Genomic DNA, 21,960 nt, shown 5'->3' with positions numbered 1-21,960 from the left:
CCTGTTATATATCAGACCACCATACTTGTGTAAGTTATGGACATGGGCAGAGAATATTTCCAACATTAAATATTAATGACCGCAGAAAGCAGCCATATTTTCTCATAAAGCAATCTGGTCCAGAATGTATGAACTGAATAGGTCTGACTTTCACCTCATGACTCATGACCAACAAAAGACTTAAGACATCTGTCAAATGTAAAATGCTGGGAAAAATGTGCCACTGAAAGCTGTCATTCTTGGTCCAATTTTTGCTTGACCAGTAGTGATCACTTTTTCAAACAGTCAGGAGCTGCACTTTTATCAGTGCTCACACTGATGACACGGTATAAATAAGCACTCCTCCATCTCAACAGTGGCTGGACCTGAATGATATCTGAAAGAAATACAGGCTGACATTCCCCTCCTCTTTTCATGTCAAAGAATATAAAGAAGAGATAATTGACTGGAATCATTGTAATCTTCAAACAAAACAAAATGCAACTAAAATCTCATAGATACTTGAGAGAATATTTTTGCCCTCATTGTTTACTTCTGAAAAGTATTTGTGTCTAGACTGCTCAGTGGATAGGGCATCAAGTTCCATTCATATCTTTCACCATGTTCCAAGGCAGATCATAACATAGTTTATTAATGAGCTATTAATGTTTATTTATTAGCAAGTATTAGCTTGTTCATTCGATCTCTTTAACTACTCTTATAGCTTTGCTGCTCAAGACAAGCCACAATCAGACTTTAAATACACTATAAACAAACTAGGTCTTGTATAACTTCCAGAAACTATTTTTCCATTTCTAGAATTTGTTTTTAAGCGATGAGAACGAGGTTGTTACAGCCTGCATGAACTGGGTCCTTCAAACCCATGATCTTTGGTAAACAACTTACACCATTCTAGGTTTCAAAGTGGGCAGAGAGCTGCAATTACATCCACAGAGTTTCTTGTTTCCTTGTTTCTAACAGATCTGCATTTGCCATTGGCTCAGCAATGCTTACAACTGGAGTTTGTGCTTTTATTTTGTTGGAAATAAGAACTAGCCATTGCCTTCCAGTCCTCAACATTCTTTTGTTAAAAAACATCTTAAAGTTTCTCTTTTAACCCAAAAAATTCCAGGCACACAAAAGTCAATATAAAGTTTTCCATTGAGTTCCTCAAAATTGAAAGACATAACTGCACATTTCTGTGAATGGAGGCTAGGGGCTTCAAGAAGACCAATTTCATACATTGTGTTAATTTGAAGATTTGAATCAGCCTTGTACCCAGTCTATGTTTCCTTGTGATGCAATCTATATGCTCCAAGTAAAACTTGAATGCTAAAGACACTCCTTTTTGGAGAGAGCAAAATAGTGAAAAAAGCCCAGAGTAAAGCTACATAGGAATTAGGAACAAGAATCTCAACACTTGTTTCATTGGATGTCTTGCTATTGCTTGAAAAAGTAGGAAAAAGCTGCATAGATCCCTAGTATCTCTCTTACCTTGAACAGATTTTTCTCCTCAAACAAAGTTCACAGCACACCTATCATGATGGATTGGTGCCACCTGTCAGATGGATATGATGCATATAAAGAAGACCATTGATTCAGGCAGGGTCTCATCTCCCCATGTTGTAAAACTGATAAGAATACTGGTTCTGTGAGAAACATTAGAAATTAGAGCAGCCAGGCTTTTGCTGCTCCTGTTGAGTCACACTTATTCTGATTCATTTATATGATGCTGAGAAAGCAATTGCAAATGAATGAAATGCAAAGCATACTTAAAAGCAAAAAACAACACTACGTTCCCTGCACATGGATATCCTCCTGTCACTCAGACACACTATTTCAACCTGTACTAGTTTGTTAAGCCAGGGAGACTAAAACATCATGTGATGAAATCCAATACTGTCTTCTAACCTGGGTGTTCAATGCTGGTTAAGCTGTTATGCAACCCTGACATTTCCAATCAGAAAGTGCTGGATCCGTTTCCTTGTTTGCAGGGTGTACAGCCCTGCCCAGCACACAGGGAGCAGAGGGAAAGCAGCACTCAGTGTTAGTCCAGCAGGAGTAGGTTCTGTTTAGTCCACCTGGTGGGTTTTGGTTACAGCTGCTACTCCAGAATTCCTCATCCCACCCCCCTCCATCAGCAGGTGTGGGTCAGTGCTATTGTGGTTCTTCCATGGACAATGCACAGAGGTGGCCTCCGTTTTCTCAGCCCTCTACAGAACCCTCTGATAAGGAAACCAAACCATAACTCCATTGACACCATGTCCGTGCCCTTTTCTCCCTCCCTCATCACTGCCCCTTTTCCTCCCTTCTCACTTCTCATGCACTACCAAGAAAGCCCTCAGATAAGGGGCTGGCTGCTCATCTGTTGTATCCTTTGCTCTTTATTTTCATCTTTGGTTTGGTTTGGTTTGGTTTGGTTTGGTTTGGTTTGGTTTGGTTTGGTTTGGTTTGGCTTGTAAGACTTAAGAAACAAGAAGCTTCTGGAAATCAGCTTGTGCAGTCTACCATAACTTGGGATTGCTTTTAATTACTCCTTAAATGAAGGTAGCATTCTTTCTTTTTGTCTTATCCCAGTCATCACCAACACCTCAACATATGGACATAGACAGTATATGAAGATTGTAAGGGATTCTATTTCTGCTTTTTTTTTTTAATCATTCTGCTAAGATACATTACTGCAAAAACTGAGGCAACTGGAGCATCAAAGATGCAGAGATAAGGCCTAAGGCATAACTTTTTTCTGAGGAAAGCTAGAATACAAACATTTAAATATTTGCTCCTAAATTTATTGAGCCTTATCCAATTAAAATCATTGAGATTTTTGAAGAAAATAGCACAGAAAGGAATGATGTAGTCAGAGTTGTAAATAATTGGAATGAGCAGGATGAACAGCTGCTAATTTCATTAGATACTCTAGGGCCATATCAATTATGTTCTGACCAGACTTTAAAAGCCAGCTGATGAACTTAATTATCAAGAAAAAGACTGAACAGGCCAACTAAATAGGACAAAAGTTACTGTCAGCTTTTGTTACGAGCAAAGCCAGAGCGTTGGAGGATTGATGCTGCTGTACAAAAGGAGAAAAAGCTGATATGGCCTCTCATGGCAATGATTCTGAAAACATAGCAAACAAACAAGGTCTGCCTTTTATACCTGAATTCATGGTGAACAATAAGGTGTAACAAAACCAGATGATATATTAGCAAAGACAAGATTTATGGCTTGTTAAAGAAAGCTATTGTTAACAGACTCATGTTTAAAAATTATTCTGGTCTTGTTGCCAGCTGATAGTAGAGCACAAGAGAAGATTTTTAATACATTAGGTTTAATGTGACTCAGTTAATTAATGAAAAAAAAAGGTTGTTAATGTGGGACATAAATTTTAGGCACTTTCAAGGCACCATGCCTTCATCTTAGTACCTGAGAGTTATGAGTCAGATACTGATATTTTGCCCTAGGGTCTTATGGTTGGAGGATTCCAATTTTGGTGCAGCACCAAATTAAATGAGTCTGCTATTTGTAGGCAATATTGAGACAAGTACGCTGCATTTTCCTGCACAGAACTTGGAGGCTATGGTGTAAGGGACCACCTGTTGTGGCATATGGCAAAGCACCCTAAACAATTAATGCACTAGGGTTTGAGATATCAGAACATCCTTTGCATGGTAACTCTTTGTATCACCTACCACCCTTTTTAATATTGTATTAGAGGAATAGCTCAAAGAGTGGTATCTATCCATTGCTACAGAAAACAATGGTAGAAGCCTTTCAGACCTTTGTTAAGGTAGGGATGGGGAAAAAGAGAAAAAGGTTAAGACAAGTTTCTAAATCCGTGCTTTTAAGTTAGTAGATGTGGGACCTTTGCATCCTAAATTTCTAAGAAACACCTGCAGACCAAGTACTAGGAATGCTGATTTTCAATAACCTAGGTGGGTAAATTCCAGAACATGCCAAGCCATCAGTCAAATAAAAATCTGCAAGAGGAAGGTGTTATTTATAAAGAATTTAAATTAGGGAAAAAGAGCTTGTGTCAATTATAAGACTACAGGGAGAATGATAGTTAAAGTTGTTATTCCTTTAATTCACTCGCATGATTAGCTTAGAGTAGTTATATCATTAGATTGTTATGTATTTTCTAATCACAACATTTATGTATTGAAGACATAAAATAAAATAGTGATTAGCTTCCTGAACCATATCAAAAAGTGTTCAAGTGCAGCAATGATAATTGAGTGTTTGTTTCCAGTGAGAACCCCCAGAAGAGAGATTTGGAAATTATGAAGATTTTTCTTATGGTTTTTGTAAGGATATAACAATTAGCAGAATGGTAATCAATTAAAAGATGAAGCCTTCAGTACAGAGCAAGGGGGATTGCTTGCTGAACAGAATATAAATTCTGCTTGTTTTCTAAAAAACACAGTTAAAAAGATACATGCAGAAAATCACAATGCAAGTGGACTTTTCAACACAGGAAACAGCTACTCTGAAAACAACACCAGGTCCATAGGACAGTCAGCTCATTCTCAGCCATCTGGGAAGCACTGGGTCCAAAAGGAAAGGGCCACTGCTAACTGGGTGAAACGTCCTGGGAGATCGTGTCTCTGAAGTGGTGCAGGACAGAGGTATCTTCCTGCACTGGGCATGCAGAGGCTGCCTGACTGCTGGTAAACTCTCATTGACATCACATGGTGAAGAGTGACAGAGGGGTCAATCTAGTTTGTTTAGGCTAGACTTTGATATACCTATAAACAGGGCACAATAAAAGCTAAATTTGATAAATGTGAGGTCTCCAGTATGTCAATGAGGATGTGTAATAGGGTTCAATTAGTGCAATTGGGAGCTGCATTAACACAGGCAAAGAATAAGGATATTATTTAAAGCTAGAAATCAATTTTAAATTCAAATCAAACTAGAAAAATTACTGTTTTGCTGGTTTAATTTATCAGCTTCATTTCCTTTACTGAAGATATATTTTCTTTGCAACATCGCGTCTGATAAATGTGTCCTCCGTGCATTTTGCTAACATAGTCATATTTGTTATAAATCTAATCTTTTAATACTTCTAATCAACTTAAAAATTTCAGTAAAATGTAAGTGTAGACCAGGCTCATATTAGCCTTATCAGTCATCAGCTTTTTTTGATAATTTGGGCTCTAGGATAGTGTTGACCCATTATAAAATGTTATCACTCATAAAACCCATGCTTACGACATCCAGAAGTTTCTCAAAATTCTTTTCTTTATGCTCCCACTTAAACCATGCTAAAAATACCAAGATATTTCTTATGATGTCAAGTCTGGTATAGTTCTGTATCATTCTTTGAAGGACCTCCTTGTTTGCAACACTCCAAGTGAAACATGCTGACCTGAAGACTTCACAGAGGTAGTGTTACCTGTTCAGAATGTGCCAAAATAGAAATTCTACTGGTAGAATGGAGTAATTTTAGACTAAAGTGTAGGTCTGTCAGCAATAAAAACAACAAGGGAAAACATACTAGTTAAAAGATCCTTTGTCACTTTGTCAAGCCAAGTGTTTTAATTCTCCTGATATAAACAGCTTTTAAAGTCTAACTTTCCAGACACATCAAAACAATGAGTATTTTATTAGAGACCAGATTTGATAAACTTTCAGATTCCACGTCTCAAAAAATCTCTATCTATGACTATATAATCCTATTTTCTTCATGCACATAAATAAATGTACTCTAACAGATTCTTCCCCCCTCCACATTACACTAAAATAAGTTGGAGATTATATCTCTGAGGATATTGTGGCAGATTGTAGTGCACACTGCAATAACCAAAAACTGGATGTGGATCATTTGGTGTGCTGTGCAGTCTATAAGTAGTATGATGCACTAAGTAAGTGTTCTTGTGAGCACACCATAGGATGATAGTTACAGGCAATGTATATGCTCCTAAAATACAAATTTAGCTATCAAACTGAAAAACAAATTTGATGAAGGTCGCAGGTCCAGTGAGAGCTGAATGTGCTTTATTGTGAAGACTTTAAAACAGCCCAGAGGCTGAGACAGCTCAAGCTTGTAGTCAGTGTAAAAACAATCACTAAAAGCTTAACACCCTATAACCTCTTTTTTATTCTTGAGCTCTAAAACATTGATTTAATTTTCTTCTCTTTACTGCCTTCAGATTTTGAATCTAAAAAGATTTTTCAAACAATCTGAATAAAATTAATGCCTTTACTGGAACCTTTTTCTAAGTTGACGACAAATCTAGAAGATCCTTGGAATAGGATGGTATTACTGAATTCAAGAACTGCAGAAAAATGCAGTTAAGCATGTATTTAGACTGCAAAATGTCATGCATTACTCTGTAAGTGCATTTGACAGGTTTGAAAAGGCAATTAACAGACAAGAAAAGACTTTGGATATACCTATGGATTGCAATACAGAGGGAGGAAACAGGTAAGGGTAAAAGAGTATTATTTATTTTCCAAGAACATGAAAAAGGGCAGAATTCTAAAAAAAAATTATTTTACAAAAGGAGCATAAGGAGTAGGTAACAACCTAGGAAAAAAAACATTTGTGTGTGATATGTAAAAGACAGTATGAAGAAAGCAAGAAAGAAAAAAATAAGAATCACGAATTGTAAAATCACAGATGACCAAAAAGAACATTTAGTCCAGTCTCTGTTCATGCAGGCTAGAGCCAGTTGCTCATGACCATGGCCAGTCAGGTTTTGAATATTTCTGTGATTGGAGACTCTACAACCTCCCCGTGCAATGTCTGGGCAGTTTCTCTCCTCAACCACCTTCACTGTAAACACATTTTCCTGTATTTGGATACGATTTCTTGTGTTTCCATTTGTGATGATTGCCTCTTGTCCTGCCACTGGACACCACTGAGGAGAGTCTGGTCTCTCTTCTTTCCCCATCAGGTATTTAGACATCTCCTCTTCTCTGGTTTGAAGAGTTCCAGCTCTCTCAGTGTCCTCTTGTATGAGGGATGTCTCATCGTTCATTATCTTCACAGTGCTTTACTGGACTTGCTGCAATAGCTCTGTATCTCTCTTGCACTGGGAAGCCCAGAATTGTTGCTTCCACCTGTTTTTTATTTTATTTTTCAGACGGTTGAGATGGGAGTCCTGAGCAGGAGGACAGGAGATGATCTTTAAAAATAAACAAGTTCTCTTGGACTATTCTTCTTTACAGGACCATATCTCATGAGATTCCTCCAATCAGATCCTTGAACATGCGAAAGACTTCTATTCTGACATCCAGGATAATGATCCTGGTTTTTGTCCTGCTTCCCCCTAGCCAAAGGTTAAAAAGTGAAGAAGGGAATAGAAAAGAAGCAGTGGGAAAATGAAATGAAGATTTCTATCCTTCTACTTTACTTCTTTTTATACTTCTCCCTTCTTGCTTTTCCTTGCTTCTAGTTGTGTCAAACACTTTAGAATCATTTAGTTTGGAAAAGACCTGTAAGATCACCAAGTCAAACCATTAATCCAACACTGACCTTTCCAACACCAAACCATGTCCTGTAAGTGCCACATCCAGGGATGGTGACTCCACCACTTCCCTGGGCAGCCTGTTGCAGTGCCTGGCAACCCTTTTCGTGAAAAAATTTTTCCTAATATCCAATCTAAACCTCCACTAGCACAATTGGAATAAATTTCCTCTTTTCCTATTGCTTGTTACTTGGGAGAAAGAAAAATTACCCCTGCTTTGTTACAGTGTCCTTTCAGGTAGTTGTAGAGAGAGAAAAGCCTCCTTTTCTCCAGGCTAAACACCCCCACATCCCTCAGCTTCTCCTCATGAGACTCCAGCCCCTTCCCCAGCTCTGCTGCCCTTCTTTGGACATGCTCCATCATCTCAATGTCCTTGTTGTAGTGAGGGGCCCAACATTAAACACGGCATTCAAGGTGTGGCCTCACCAACGCTGAGTACAGCGGTGCTCGCTGCTCTAGTCCTGCTGGATACACTATTTCTTATAAAAGCAATTGATGCTTTTAATATTTACATTACTTTTAATGAAGCGAACTGCATATTTATAATGTATGATGCAATTGCATAATTTTAATGAAGTGAAAATACATGAGAGAAACAACCTGCCAGATACCTAAATCTGTTTTCAAAAAAGAAATTCTATCTATATGATTTACAGTTTTGGAGATGATCTGAAGACCAATTCATCTGCGTACAGAGGTTTCACTTGCTTGATGACAAGTGAAACATTTTCAGATTAGTTTCCAACAGATACATTGTAATAAAATGTGAACAGCATTGTCAGCTACACCCCTCTTAATCCATGGCTCAAATAAAATGTGTTCCACATGAATGCTAGCAAGGCACTGGGAAACTTGCCAAACCAAAACCATAAGGTATTGTACATTTAATTCCTTATAGTGGAAAGTCAGGGAAAACTCTTATGTTATTTGAACTGTATTATTTCAAAATTATAGTAATCTTTTGAAAGTTGGGATTGAAATATGGCTTCCATTCATATGACATCATGAAAAGCAGATGAAAAATTTTCCTAGTGTTTAAGGCACAGTCTGATGACAGGTAAGAAATTTTGTTAGAGACTATAGGAGAGATTATTTTGGGGAAGTTCTCCCACTTCTCTCTCCCAGTGTTTCTTTTTACATCCCAATTCACTGCAGACATTTTCTATTTCATTGTTTGTATTCCTGAGAACATGGTTTCCCTTCATGGACATTTGTGCCTTCATCCCATTCAGTCATAGTCACAGTCTTAAGCATTAAGAACTACTACACAGTAGACACAGACTAAAAAGAAGATACAGAATCTGCAGTAGAACACAGTGAGTATAACACATGTCACAAGCAGACTGATCTGAAAAGCATTAGACACCTCAACTTTAACTAGACTTAATTAGACTTTAACCAGACTTTATCTTGACAAATTAGTCGAGAGAAAAAACCATGGAACTTTCAAAAAATGTATTTTTAAAATGAGTCATATATAATTTCTAAAGTAAATTGTGTCTAGCAGATGCAGCAGCTACTTGGTGGGTCTACCACCCCACTGAGTTCCCCTACCATTTATTGTAACCAAAATGCTGCCTGACATCCCAAAATCACTCAGTTCAGTCAGACCTGGAACTTTCAGAATTAAATGCTGTGATGTTCCTGAAAAAAATCATTATTCTCAGTGAAATCTAGTTTACCAGAAACTCTGCTGCTTCTCTGCTCCTTCCCAACATTGGCTGTTTTATCTGAAGAAGGAATAATTTTGAATTATTCCTTTGTATTTGAACAGCGCCGTACCTTGTAGGAAACCATTCAGCAACCATCTTCAATATAAGCAATGGGGATATGATGTCTACTCTCACAGCAGCTTCCAGCCACCTTATGTTTTATATTTCCTTCTCTTATCAGATTTCTCTTCCTTGACCTGTAAACTTTCAAAGAATTAGCTGATTAAACTACAGAAGACATTAATTAATCATGTATTATGCACATGTCTTCTTGCAGAATCTCCTCCAATACATCAACACTTGTGCTGGACTTAGGTCACCAGGACACACCCAGTTCCTACTGCCAGTAGCACTAATAGGCCATGCGGAGTAGGAGATACCAATTTGCTTTCCCAGGGATTTCTATCAGGTATAAGTAAGCCCAGGAGTTTATGAGGAGTTTTGCTCTCTACAATATAAACAGCCATGGCCCCTTTTTTTACATCTGCAGTAACTGACCTCTTCACACACTCTATGTCTGTGGGTAAAACATGAGACTGGGGGCAATGCTGATCCCTCATTCTACCTCTCCTTCATACCAGCTTGCTAAAATAAGGCCAGATTAGTCATTTCTCTGTGTCTGAGTTCTCAAAGTGGACTAGTCAGCCACAGTCATGGCTTTAGTCATGGTCGTAGTCAGGAAACAGTCAGAATTGGTTAGAAGTAATGGGAAAACTTTAAAATAGGTTCCATTTTCATGTTTTTATTACTGTTGACAGTACTGGTGTTAAGAAACATTCCTTGCATAGCCTGTGATGCTACCCAGATAAGACAAGATAATGAGATTCAAAGTTTTCATATGGCTCATAAATACATGCTTATTTTCTTAGTATTCAACCCATCCATGGGAAAAAATCCTCTTGGCACTGTGTGAAGTCCCCTATACCAAAATAATCCTCTTTTTTTTTCTCAAATTCCTATGGGCTTTAAACAATTCTTGCACTTATTTTTGTTTGATTTTACCAGCAGTAACATATTTTTTTATAGGTGACTTATTTTATTCTTTTAGTAGTCAGAACAATAGAAAAGTGTGTGAGCACTTCTTGCAGACTCAGAATAATCAGAAACTAAGATTAAGCTACAACATGTGAAGTAGAGACTTAATTGTGTAATTGATCATTCTGCTCAGCAATCTCTAGGAAATTGACAAAACCAATCTTTAAAAATTTGGCTACAAGTAGTAAGTGTGCAAAGCAATTTATTAAGCTGGGTAGAAAGTGAACTATGCACCTGTATCTTGAAATCCAGAACACTTTTTCTTTTTAAGGGAAGATATACCAGAAGGATAAGAGCAATAAAAATAGGTAATTACCTGTCCACAGGTAACACTGCTGCCACTTTTGGAAAACACAGATGAGAATATGAAAAGTCCTTGCATTTATTTCAAAACAAGTTGGAAGCCAAATGCTGCAGAAATGAAACCACAGTTTGCAATCACTAAGCTGCAATTTCTAGCTGATTTCTTTATTCAGGGACCATGTTGAGCTGATGCAACTATTTATTCTGATATTGCTTTATTTTATGGTACAGATAACAGGATGTACACAAGTGCCACAATGAAAATTTTATAAATTAAAAATTCCTCCTTTGTTTACTTGCCTATTATACCATGCTTCTCTTAAAAAATATTTATAAGCCTTGAATTTTTTTACTGTATTAGTATTACTTGAGTCAATAAACAGCTTTTTTCAAAGCTGCATTGTACTAAGGGAAATATTCTCATTACGTGATCAAGCTATCTTTTAAACCATATCAAAAAGCCAAATAAGAAGGGAAAAAAAATTTAATACCCAAGCTTGATGGAATGTCATTTTGCAATTTAATTAGCTTCAAAAAGTCTCCGTTTTCTCATGATCTTCAAGTCTTGCTCAATGCTTACAGGAATGCTCATTTTTCAGATTAGTTTCTCCAAGTGGGAGATTTTAACATGCTCCATTTCAGAGCTGGCAGCTCTGATGATAAAATTTTTAGCTACACTCTTCACCTTTCTCTTGGAATAAAAAACATGAGGGATGTGACATGCAAAATGAGCCCTGTAGAAAGTGCTGTAGAGACTCAACACTACTAAGATCAATAGGAATGAATACATGAAACATGATGAAAATCCTTGCTTTTGACAATATTCAGGTCATGTAGTTCACAGAGCAAAAAGATGGATGGGAAACTGAGGGAGAGCAGTCAAAGATAGATTAAAAAAAGAATGTTACAGCTGTGAAATATTCTGCAACAAACAGAAAGCTTTGTTAAGGGTTGTAAAGCTACACCTAGTAGAAGTTCTACCAGCTCTACAGAGAAATGAAAAGGAAAGATGTTTTGACAGCAGTGTTGTCTGGTTGCTGAATGATTTAGTATCCAGGAAACATTAGTCAAGTAATTGTTGAGCTGAAGTATTTTATATCATCTCAGATGCGGAACAGCTCTGTTTGACACAAGCTCTTATGCAATGTCATTTGCAAGCATTTTGTGGAACACCACAGGTTTACAGGCAGGAAGATTTCCTTGCCAAGAAGGATTTATTCAACACACACCTAACCCTTGTACGTCAGTGACTGCCTTGCACCGATCTCCTGAATGTCTTTCACAATCTATTTGAAAGGCTACTGCTGTTGCTCTATTTTGAAATGCAACCTGATAAGCCAAAGTTTCACATAAATCATGTACCTCAGTTTGGTTTATCATAAGTTTTAGAGGGAAGAATATGTTCCACTGTCCTTAAAGAGATGCTGATATTTGAAAACCTGAAGCTTTGAAGCTGTTCCTACGTTCTAAGAACCTTTTACCACAGGCATCTAGCAGAATGTTGCTACTTAACTCAGCATCCTTCTTGGAAAATGATGCTTGAACACCAAACAGGACACTAAAAGCCAAATAGTTTCTACTGCCTGCCAGAATGCACCAGAATGACTGGGAGCCTGGAGCAGGCATCATGGACAGGGACACACTCACCTCTAGGTCCAGGTACTGCAGTGCTCAAAGAGCTTCCCCTGCCTGTGGATGGGGGAAGGAGGGAGAGAGGAGTGGGCTCAACTGGACTCTCAGGAGCCAGCAAGACCTACTCAGAGGTAGAAATTGGCCTGTCTCCACCAGTGTCCTGACACTGGACCCTTCTGGTGGCAGGTGCATCTTGGCTTTGAAAATGACCAAGATATATGGCATCATTTGAAAAAAAGAAAAAGGAGAGAAAGAGAACAAAATTTATACCTTTTCATTGGCAAATACAATCACCTAAATGAAACATTAGAAACCCGAAGATGTCTGGATGAAAAATTAGCCTATTGTGCAGCTCTGTTGTTTAATTAAACCAAAATAAGAAAGTTAACTAAAAAATTACCCTGTAGGATTGGAAACAAAAGTGAAGGATGAGACAGGAAGCAAACTCCAGGATGTAAAATACTATAGTCTTGATCAAAAGTGCCTATGAATTGCATGTATTTTCTGGGAATGCTGTGACCTTACCAACTACTTCATATCTCTACTTATATCTTCTTTATTGTCCCTGCAGAATGTTTTTACATATGTTGCCTTTCCACAAAGAAGCCTCTGATGCAGTGCATACCAGCAATCGGCATATTTTTCATTGAGGGATACAATGGACAAGAGAAATAAAATGGTAAAAAGAAGAAGCTCCCCCTTTTTTTCACAGGACATTGTTACTGATAAATGTTAACAGGAAAACATTTAAGGCAGAACTCTGGGCAAACTGATGGAAGGAAAATCCATTAGGACTGATAAAAGTAAAACTTCATACTCTTGGCTCAGAAATCTCACAGACTGTAGATTAAAGAAATATGCTTTCCTGGTAATTTTTCACAGGTTTCAGCTATTGATCTTTGTGAGGGGAGGATGGTGAACTGACAGATTTTCCCAGACCAGATATTGGAGTCTAGGTAGTCCTTTTTCACGATTTGAACATAGATATTCATATGTTCCCATGTATGGTCATGGTTTAAGCATTAAGTTTAAATACCTGCAAAACTGAAAGGCAGTCCCTCAAAAAGTCACTGACACCAACCCGGCACCTTGTTTTTGGAGGATATGCAGTCAGGCTATTATAATAGAAAGGAGATATATGGAGGTGAGAAACCTCAGCTGTGAAGCAGAGTGCTTCATGGGTCCTGTGTGTAGGGCTGCTCTAAAAGAGTCACGTATGGGTTTTATACTCATAAGTATATGGTAAATGTGGGCACATGTCAAAGAAACAACTTTTTTTATGAACAAATAAAGTGGTGCAATACTGTAGTCATCCTCAAACTGAAGATTTCCTTCATTTTATAGAAGAGTTACTCTCAATTTTGTATATATGCTTTGATTTTTTAAAACATTGACTTCACCTTCCTTCAAAGTGCAGCTACCCAGTGTCTATCACTATTTTTAAAAGTTCCTTACCACTATGCCCTAGGTGTGTAATCTTTTCTAATTTTCAGAAATGTGTTAAAACCTGAAAGTGTAACTTATTGTAACTCTTATCCCAGAGGACAGGAGTTAAGTTATTGAGGTACCTAAATTTAGGGGAATATTTCAGTTGTGTGTTTTAGAATGGCATTTGAGCTAGCTGAATTTTTGTTTTAAAGGCTAACCAAAAAATTAGTCTTCTGAGCTATGAGGACTTGGTTTGCAAACTTCCTTTGGATTTTTCCAGCTTTTCTGCTTTTTTCCCCTATCATTTTATCATTTTATGACCTTTTATTTGCTATAAAACAAAATAGAATGAATAATGTCAGGTATTAGTTTCCTGTATTGCCCACTCCAAAACAATAACTTTTCATTTCCTTCATTTTTTCCTTTGCTATTCTAACTTTTTTTATGGATTAACAAAAGAAATAGGGGAAAGAAAAAGTGGAAAAAAAGTTGAGTGTTTCCATTTTATTCTGTTCAGCTGGTTAAATAATAGTTGTAGGCATGACTTTAATATTTCATTTTTGAAACAGAGACCAAAAGCCTAAATATTTAAACTTTTCACAGAAAAAGAGCTCTGATTCCAAATATTTCACTTCATTGTTTCATGATGATCAACCACTTTGAGCTTCTTCTTCATGTGCACTGTTGTGTGAATACGATTAGCGTTGAGCATGATTCAATCCATTTTAATGCTCCTCTCACACTGTGCCTCCAAGCAAAGGCAGCCCTGATGCACCCACTGCTCTGTGGACGTGGAACAGGGCTGCAAGGAGGTACATTTACTCTCCTTGGGCACAGGCCCTGGCTGGGCTTTGCCTCCAAGGAGCGAGCTTGGCAATGCAGTTCCCATGTGTTGCCATAGGGGTTAAGTCAGGATCAAAACAGCTGAGGGACATGATGTGCTGCAAGTCAGTGGAGCTGGAAACTGAAGCAGAAAACACCTGGATTACTGCTTTTCTGAACTTGTGGGTAGATCCAGTGAAGAAATGGAAACTGAGATTCCCGAGCTGTTTTTGTGGGTGCATGAGGAGAGGAAAGGTAATGGAAGCTGAGGAAGAAAAAACCTGGCATTCCTGAAAAAAAAAAACAAAAACAAAAACAAAAGTGAATGCAACATTCTCTGTGATGAAATTTCTAACATAAAACTATCTGATGTTTCTCGTAATCAGCTTTGGCCACTCACATTTTTATCTTCAGGTCTCAGGGCAGATACCAAGGCTGATCATTCCCTGCTTCTCCTTGAGCTCATCTCCATGTGCTCATGAGGACAGTGAGTGCCCTCAAAGCCATGTCACTCTTCTGGGTGTCAGGTAGCAAGATAAGAATCAACTTCATTTTGGGTTAGATCCATTTCTTTTGTCCTGATGGGAATATTTTCACCTATTTTGGGTTCATAAGTGCTTTTAAATAGAAATATTGGAGGTTTTTTTCATTAAAATTTCAGGCAGAAATTTATTTATTAATTCACTTCTTGGAGTTAAACCATGGCTAGTTGTTTTTGATTTTTTAAGTTGTTCTTTCTTTAAGTTCACTGATATTTTTACTTACTTTCATTGAAACAGTACTTTTAAATTTAATACAATACCTTATTTGTTTGTAAACATTTCTGAGTTTTAAAGAGGTCCGTAAGTGACATAAAAACAGAGAGACAGGATGTTTGTAAATTTTTGGAGGAATATATCTAGTGAAACCTCAGACTGTAAAAATATGTGGGTCTTTTCTGAGATGGGTCTAGTACTGCTGAGTACTTTCTCTTATATTTAATTTTGTGTAGAAATTTCCATTTTTTCTTGAAAATTAGTGTAAAGAATTCATGTGAATAATGACCTTTCCTTAGGTATGAAAATTTATGCTACATTTTTGATGAAAGCCTTAACTTTATTTAATTTATTTTCCTGTTAAATGGTTGATTTTGTTAAGTAGAGTAGCTGAAGAAGGAAGGTCTGGAGTACCAGTCACTCCAGATGCATTCCACAGGACGGATTAAACGTGGGAAGGTCTGACATCACACTAAACATTCACAAATGCTGTCTGTGCACAAATGCTGTCTGTGCACTTTCCTGTGGTTTCACTGCTCTTTTGCACTAGTTTCTATTTTGTTCTAATTATTCTAATAATTCATAAATACCAGAGCATAGACAATACTGTGAAAAGTATCCCCCCTTCATTTTCTGTTTTTGCTTAGGTATATTTGGACTTGGGACTGTTTGGGAAGCTTCCGTGTATCAAGGATTAAGGAAGAAACCTGAAAATTTTGGATAAATCTTTTTCCTTTATATATTACTCAGTGAGAAATTAGATCCCATCAGCCTGGGTGAAGTTATTGTTTGAAACATAAGGAGCAGCATATGACCCTTTGAAGAGTCCAATTCTGAGGCAACAAACTTGGTTATTTTGAGAAGGAAGCCAATGTTTTTGCAAAAGATTCTATCTGGAGCAATATGCCTCCATAGCAAGTTCATTTACAAGCACTTACTGCATGGCATGACCTGCTCTACAAACTATGACAGTCTCAAGGCCTCTCCACTAATCTGATTATTTTTGATAATGGAAAACCATCTTGTCCTCAGCTATGAAAAAAATGATTCTGTTTGCAAATCTTATTTTGTAAGACTGCTTTTCATTTTTTAAGTATGTCAGCTACACTAGCCATGAAGTTTTGAGTTTAAACAAAAATGAATAGTATGGCAGAATATTTTAAAATATCTAAATGTTAAAGTAACTGGATATTTCATAATTATCAGCTTCATCTGCAATTTTTTTTCTTTTAATTTTGCCTTCAATGAGTCATGAGTATGTCTGGATTGCTCTTCAACCCTGAAGGAGTGAAATGTACTCCTAATGGACAACACAAGGGTCACACATACCACGTACATCCCCAAAAATAGAGCTCTCAGTCCTGTTGCTATGAAATTTTAGTCCTTCCAACAGCTCGCTTGTGCCAATTAGCTTTTTGCTCACTGAATAGTTCCATTCACCTCATCAGGGAGGTACGAGTGGCACAGGGAGCTGCTCGTCATGACGGCTCCAGGATGTGGTCCTCTCACAGGGATGGCGCCATGCTCACAGGGTGCTCTGTAGCCTCCTTAAGCTGATTTCCCTTACAGCTTCTTCTGGATCCTTGCAAAGGCTCCCTTGTATATTTATGGTTAAATGTGTCTTCATTCATTACTGCGAGGTCTTTCCTTCCAAAGGGAAGATTTTGAACTGGAAATTATAAGGTTCTCAAATTCCACAGCCATGGCATCATTTTGAGCTTTAACTGTGGCTTGCGTAACTTCTCATATTTGCTCTTTGCCAGCCTCAAGCGTGGGGAGTTCAACAAGATTCCTTCTCTGAGCTGTGTTACACTGTTTCCATTAAGAAAAACAAATTTCAGGGCCACAGAGCTTTTATGACTCAGTTCATATCCTTAGGATCTTTATTTCACATAGCAAATACTTCCCAGTCTGATGTCTGAAAATCCTCTCTAATTAGTGCTCCTTCACAAACTAAGAGGAAAACTATTGTTACAGTGTTGTCTCATTTCATACACTTTTATTGATGCTTCATGGATGATCTGTAACCTTGTGTGCTTTTAAAAAGCAAGAAATATTCCTTTGTTATGACTCACAGGCATAACTTTCAGGGTAATGAGCACTTTGATGTCATGGAAGTCAATGCACAGAAGCTTGAAAGAACAAGCCATTCTCATTTGAGGAGAGTTGGGTGCATGGGCTGATTTAATGTTTCTGTTACAGATGCTGCTCAGCAGCCTCAAGCACGAGGTCTTATTGCACGAGTGGACCCACAAGACAGTATGTGTAGTTCCCACCTTACACTCCCTGACCAAGGAGGCGGGTAGCAGATGAATGTGGAGACAATGTGAAGAGAGATATCCAGATGTATTCATTAACAGCTTTTGAAAAGAGCTAGCAAAGAGCATCCATCTGCACCTTTTCTTCAGTGCTTTAAGTAAATACTTTTCGCAGCACTGTATGAGAGAGAGAGAGAGAGCAGCATGCAGGGCCATTGAACCAGCTCACAGTGAGGACAGCTAGCACCACACAAACAGCATCATGAGGTACTTATTCAGAGCTGCTGCTAAAAAAACAGTAAGAGAAGTTGGCATCCCTGGCAAGGAAGAATGAATGCCTGTTTGTATCCTAAAGCAGCTGTCAGACAGGAAAGTAGACAGCATGTTGTAAGCTTGTTTTGTTTCATTTTTACAGCTACATAACGACAATAAAGAAGAAATTATGTCATCTTTAAAAATATGCAAAAATAAAGAGAACAGAGTATCCAAATATTTCTTCGAAGTAGTGAAACTTGGACATGTGGTTTTCAATTATTTATTCAAGTCTGTAGTGAGTGCTTAGAGTCTGTTGGTATTGTTTACTATCTAGTATGGAAGGATCCCACAGACTCAGTATTAAGAAAGCCAGCTGTGTTTATTTCTAATTTTTCTGATAGCCAAAATCTGAAATACATGCCATGCACTGCTTTACACAGACTCTATTAATCTGATATAATATTTGTGCCACTGTAAACAAGGCTGAAGAAAGCCACCTTCAAAAATGACCACTGATTTCTATGTAGGTGAACAGGATCATATTGAAACTTGCAGGTCTCCCATCTGAAACAACATGACAAATCCCATGCCAGAAGCTCAGACAGAAATAAAGACGCGCCTCAAATTATGGTTTAGTGAATGGCATGCTAACATGAAAAATTTCTGTTTGTTGAAGTACTCAAGTCTCTGAACTGGCTGGAAATGAGATTCCAGCAAATTCTTTGCTAGGGATTTCTAAGTGAAAGCCTAGTTTCAGGAAGATCAGTGAGGATTTTACTCTTGCCCATGATTAGGTCAGTGCACTATCCCTGGCAAAATGGACACAGCTCAAGAGATCCTTTCTGCGTCCTGATCACCTCAACAAGAGCATACCCAGACATTCTCTGAACTTCTTGAAACCCCCCATGCACAAGAATCTTACTGCCTGTAGAGTCACCTGGCACTCAGGCCACTGACTTCACCAGCCCCTCCACGCGCCCAGGAGGGAACCAGGGTCATGGATACTGGCTGCTGTCATCCCTGCAAAGGTGAGTGATGTAGCTGGAGGAAGAAGAGTGAAACCCTTCAGGGTACATCTCAGACTGTGTGCTTAAGGACTCATTTGCCTCACTCTTGGATTCCAGCCTAAGGACAGGCAGAGAGCAGGCCTGGGGTGCTCCAGCCGGCAAGGAATTTAAGCAAGCAGCTGTTTTGGCTTTCAGCCTAGCATGAGGCTATTTCACAGAACACAGATGATGAAGTCCATGAGTAACAGATTCTTATTTCAGTCAAACCTTATTTCCAGTCAAACCTTAGCTTCAAATCAGGTGTCCTCCTCACTTTACTGGTACCTTCAGAGGATACTTCAGTGTTCGGCCTTAGCAGTAGTGGGATTGGAACTTACTGAGCTGCTTAAAAACACCCAAATTGTTTTGGTTTTAGACAGTAGTCTGTTAGATCTGTTATTTTGATACATCCAGATTACCAGTTCATTAACGAGTTGAGACAGCCATGTACAAGCAATCCTATTGATTTCATGAAGTGCTGTGCTTGTGCTGTCACTGAATAGATGTTTTCCTCCCAGATGGAGCCAGAGACATTACTGCTGGTGCATAACAGGGTCTTACAGCACAGTGAAAGTATATTTTTCAAATATGAGCAAGTAGCACATTTAACTTATTTCTCAAGATCAAATATCTTGTCCTTTAGATGGTGACAAAGTAGCAATATTTACTTCCTGTAGATATATATCTAACAAGACAGTTCATCTTGGTGTGTTTTGCAGTAGTAATTTGATAATGAAATGTTTCACTACCACAGAAATTTTCTTGTAGTTGCATCTGTAAGTTATGCATTTTAGTTTTGCAGTCATGCTAAGTGGTGTTATAAATCATATAAAGCAGCAGACAGCCCTGTGAAAAGATACATCAGCTGTATTACATGTAGACTTAAACAACCTTCAAAAAAATGCAGGAAAATATCTTCATTCCACAGAAATGAATGACAGACTTTCACAGGGTCACAATGTCAATTTTTACTTTCTTTTGCTTTGAAATGAAGTTACATGATATTTTTATACTTTAAAAAATGCCTTATTTTAATATTTCTTTAAAAATTTTATATGTGAGTGTATCTGCATATGTACACAATCATAATTTTATCTCTCCTGGACAGTCTTTTTCACATCTCCAAAAGAAGTCAAAGGTGATTTACCTTCAGTAAAAATATCCTTGTTCTAACTTTGCTCATTGATGTGAAATGACTTAAAGTCAATGACTTAAAGTATTTAAAACAGCTTAAAAAACTATTTCTGTTACTTTCAATTTTGTGATTCTTTCATTTCATAAGTACTCCAAATCCATTCATCAACTTAGTGCAGAATTTAGTACTCATTGAAGGAATAGTGAAATAATTAAAATAGTGGTAAATCAGAAAGCAGATGTGTCTGAGACATGTACAAGGAATGTTGAAAGTCTTTTATTTTCCCTTTTCAGTTCTGATTTGTAAGAAAATGGATTTAATTTCAAAGTAATTATTCATAGAACTCTCATTTCTGTGATGCTTCTGAAATCAATTCTCTGTTCGTGTTCTCCCAAAATAGGAAGAATGTTTACTAATGCTTTGAGAATTAACCTGACTTCTTGACTTTCATCCTTTTTGGTGTGCTGCTGTTCATTTTTCTGTGTTTCAGTTTTCTCCTAAGATGTGACTATAGACAGTACCATTACTCCTATAAATAACCCCATCAACACATGAACAAACATGCCTAATTCACCAGTTGCTTCATTCTACAATGAAAGCATATTAATTAATTAATATAACTTATTGTAGATGACTTATTGCAATCCATTTTTTTCTGTAATTTTGGGTTTTAACAAGTTTTAATCAAGGGGAAAGCTCCTCGTCAGAAAATTTAGGCCTTGCAAACGCAGGCTTAGTTATGCTTTTGCAGACCACCTAAAAACAGTGCAGGCTTTCCCAAGGTTTCAGATGACAGACTGTAAATTACCACTGAAGTGACTGTCTAAAAGGAATTAAGATCAGATGTGTGATATATGTCTAGAATTTATTTTAATAAAAAAAATCAAGATCAGTTCCTAAATAATTCAGCATCATTTGGGAGAGCCACTGTAATCAAATAAACTGAGCAAAAAGAAGAATGTCCATATTCTCTTGTACAGATAAAATAAACCCCAAAAACCCCAAAAAACAACCCTACCATTAAATTAGGTGTAGGGAAAACCAAACAAATTTTTCTGAGTCAAACTGTCAGCCTTGAATATAAAACTCACCAAATTCAGCTTTTATCTGTAGAGCCTGCAAGTCATTAATTTGTAATCTGTATGAAATGAGTGATCCCAGAGAAGTGGGATGATTGGTAATTAGAGCTCATTTCTTAAATGGCAAATTATCTGGAAAGTTCCCAAAAGAAAAGAAGCAGGAATTTTGAGTCATTTTTCTGATACTTCAAGCGCAATAGCTCACATGATGTTTTGGAGAACAAGTCACACACTTCCTTTGGCTGCATATCAAGGGAAGTTCATAATTTTTTAAGAGCACCATACAGCACATCATGAAATGGAAAGCAATAAGAAGCTATAAAAAACCCAGTATTTGGTATAAATGCAAAAGGTATGGAGTGCAGCCATTAAGTACAGGAATAAGGAAATGTATACAGATGAAGGGTGGCCAAGTTTTCTGAGCAAGCAGTCATCAGAAAGCACTGGTTAAACTGGAAAGGCACAAATACTCACTGAACTATTGGCTTGAAACTACTTCCATATGTGCCTCCAAGCACAGAGCAAAATGTGGGTCCCAGCACTTCTGCTTTGTTTGCTCCATACGAACAGACACCAGAGGTTAATCAATAAAGTTTTCCTAATACTCACAAAAAGAAATTCATTAGACACCTGCATTTGGTGAGGATTCCTGGAACAAATGTGTTCCATGACGCAGGCATCTTTTGAGTCTCTGGTTAACAGAACTTTTTATATAACAGTGTGTTTTCAGGCTGGGGCCAGGAGATCACAGCTGGACAGCACCAGTTCCTAGCTCTGTGAAAGGACTAACATTTGTGAAATTCCCTCTCCTGGAAAGGCAAGTCCCCAAAATAGCTGTGTCTGACTTGGAAAATAGAATTTCATGGCTCCTTAAAAGGCATTTAAAGAGATTATACTCCAAATTAATCAGAAGAGAGAGGTTCATTTTTAGGATAGGAATGCAGAACCAGCAATGGGATGCAATTCTCTTTAAGATTAGAAACAGAGATTAGTAGCCAGATACCGGTTTTCAAATTGCCAGAGGAAGCTTAAAACTGAATCTGTTCTTA

The sequence above is a fragment of the Molothrus ater genome, chromosome 3 (genome assembly GCF_012460135.2).
Source record: "Molothrus ater isolate BHLD 08-10-18 breed brown headed cowbird chromosome 3, BPBGC_Mater_1.1, whole genome shotgun sequence".
NCBI classification, from domain to species: domain Eukaryota; kingdom Metazoa; phylum Chordata; class Aves; order Passeriformes; family Icteridae; genus Molothrus; species Molothrus ater.
Note: the sequence above shows the minus strand (reverse complement) of the source record.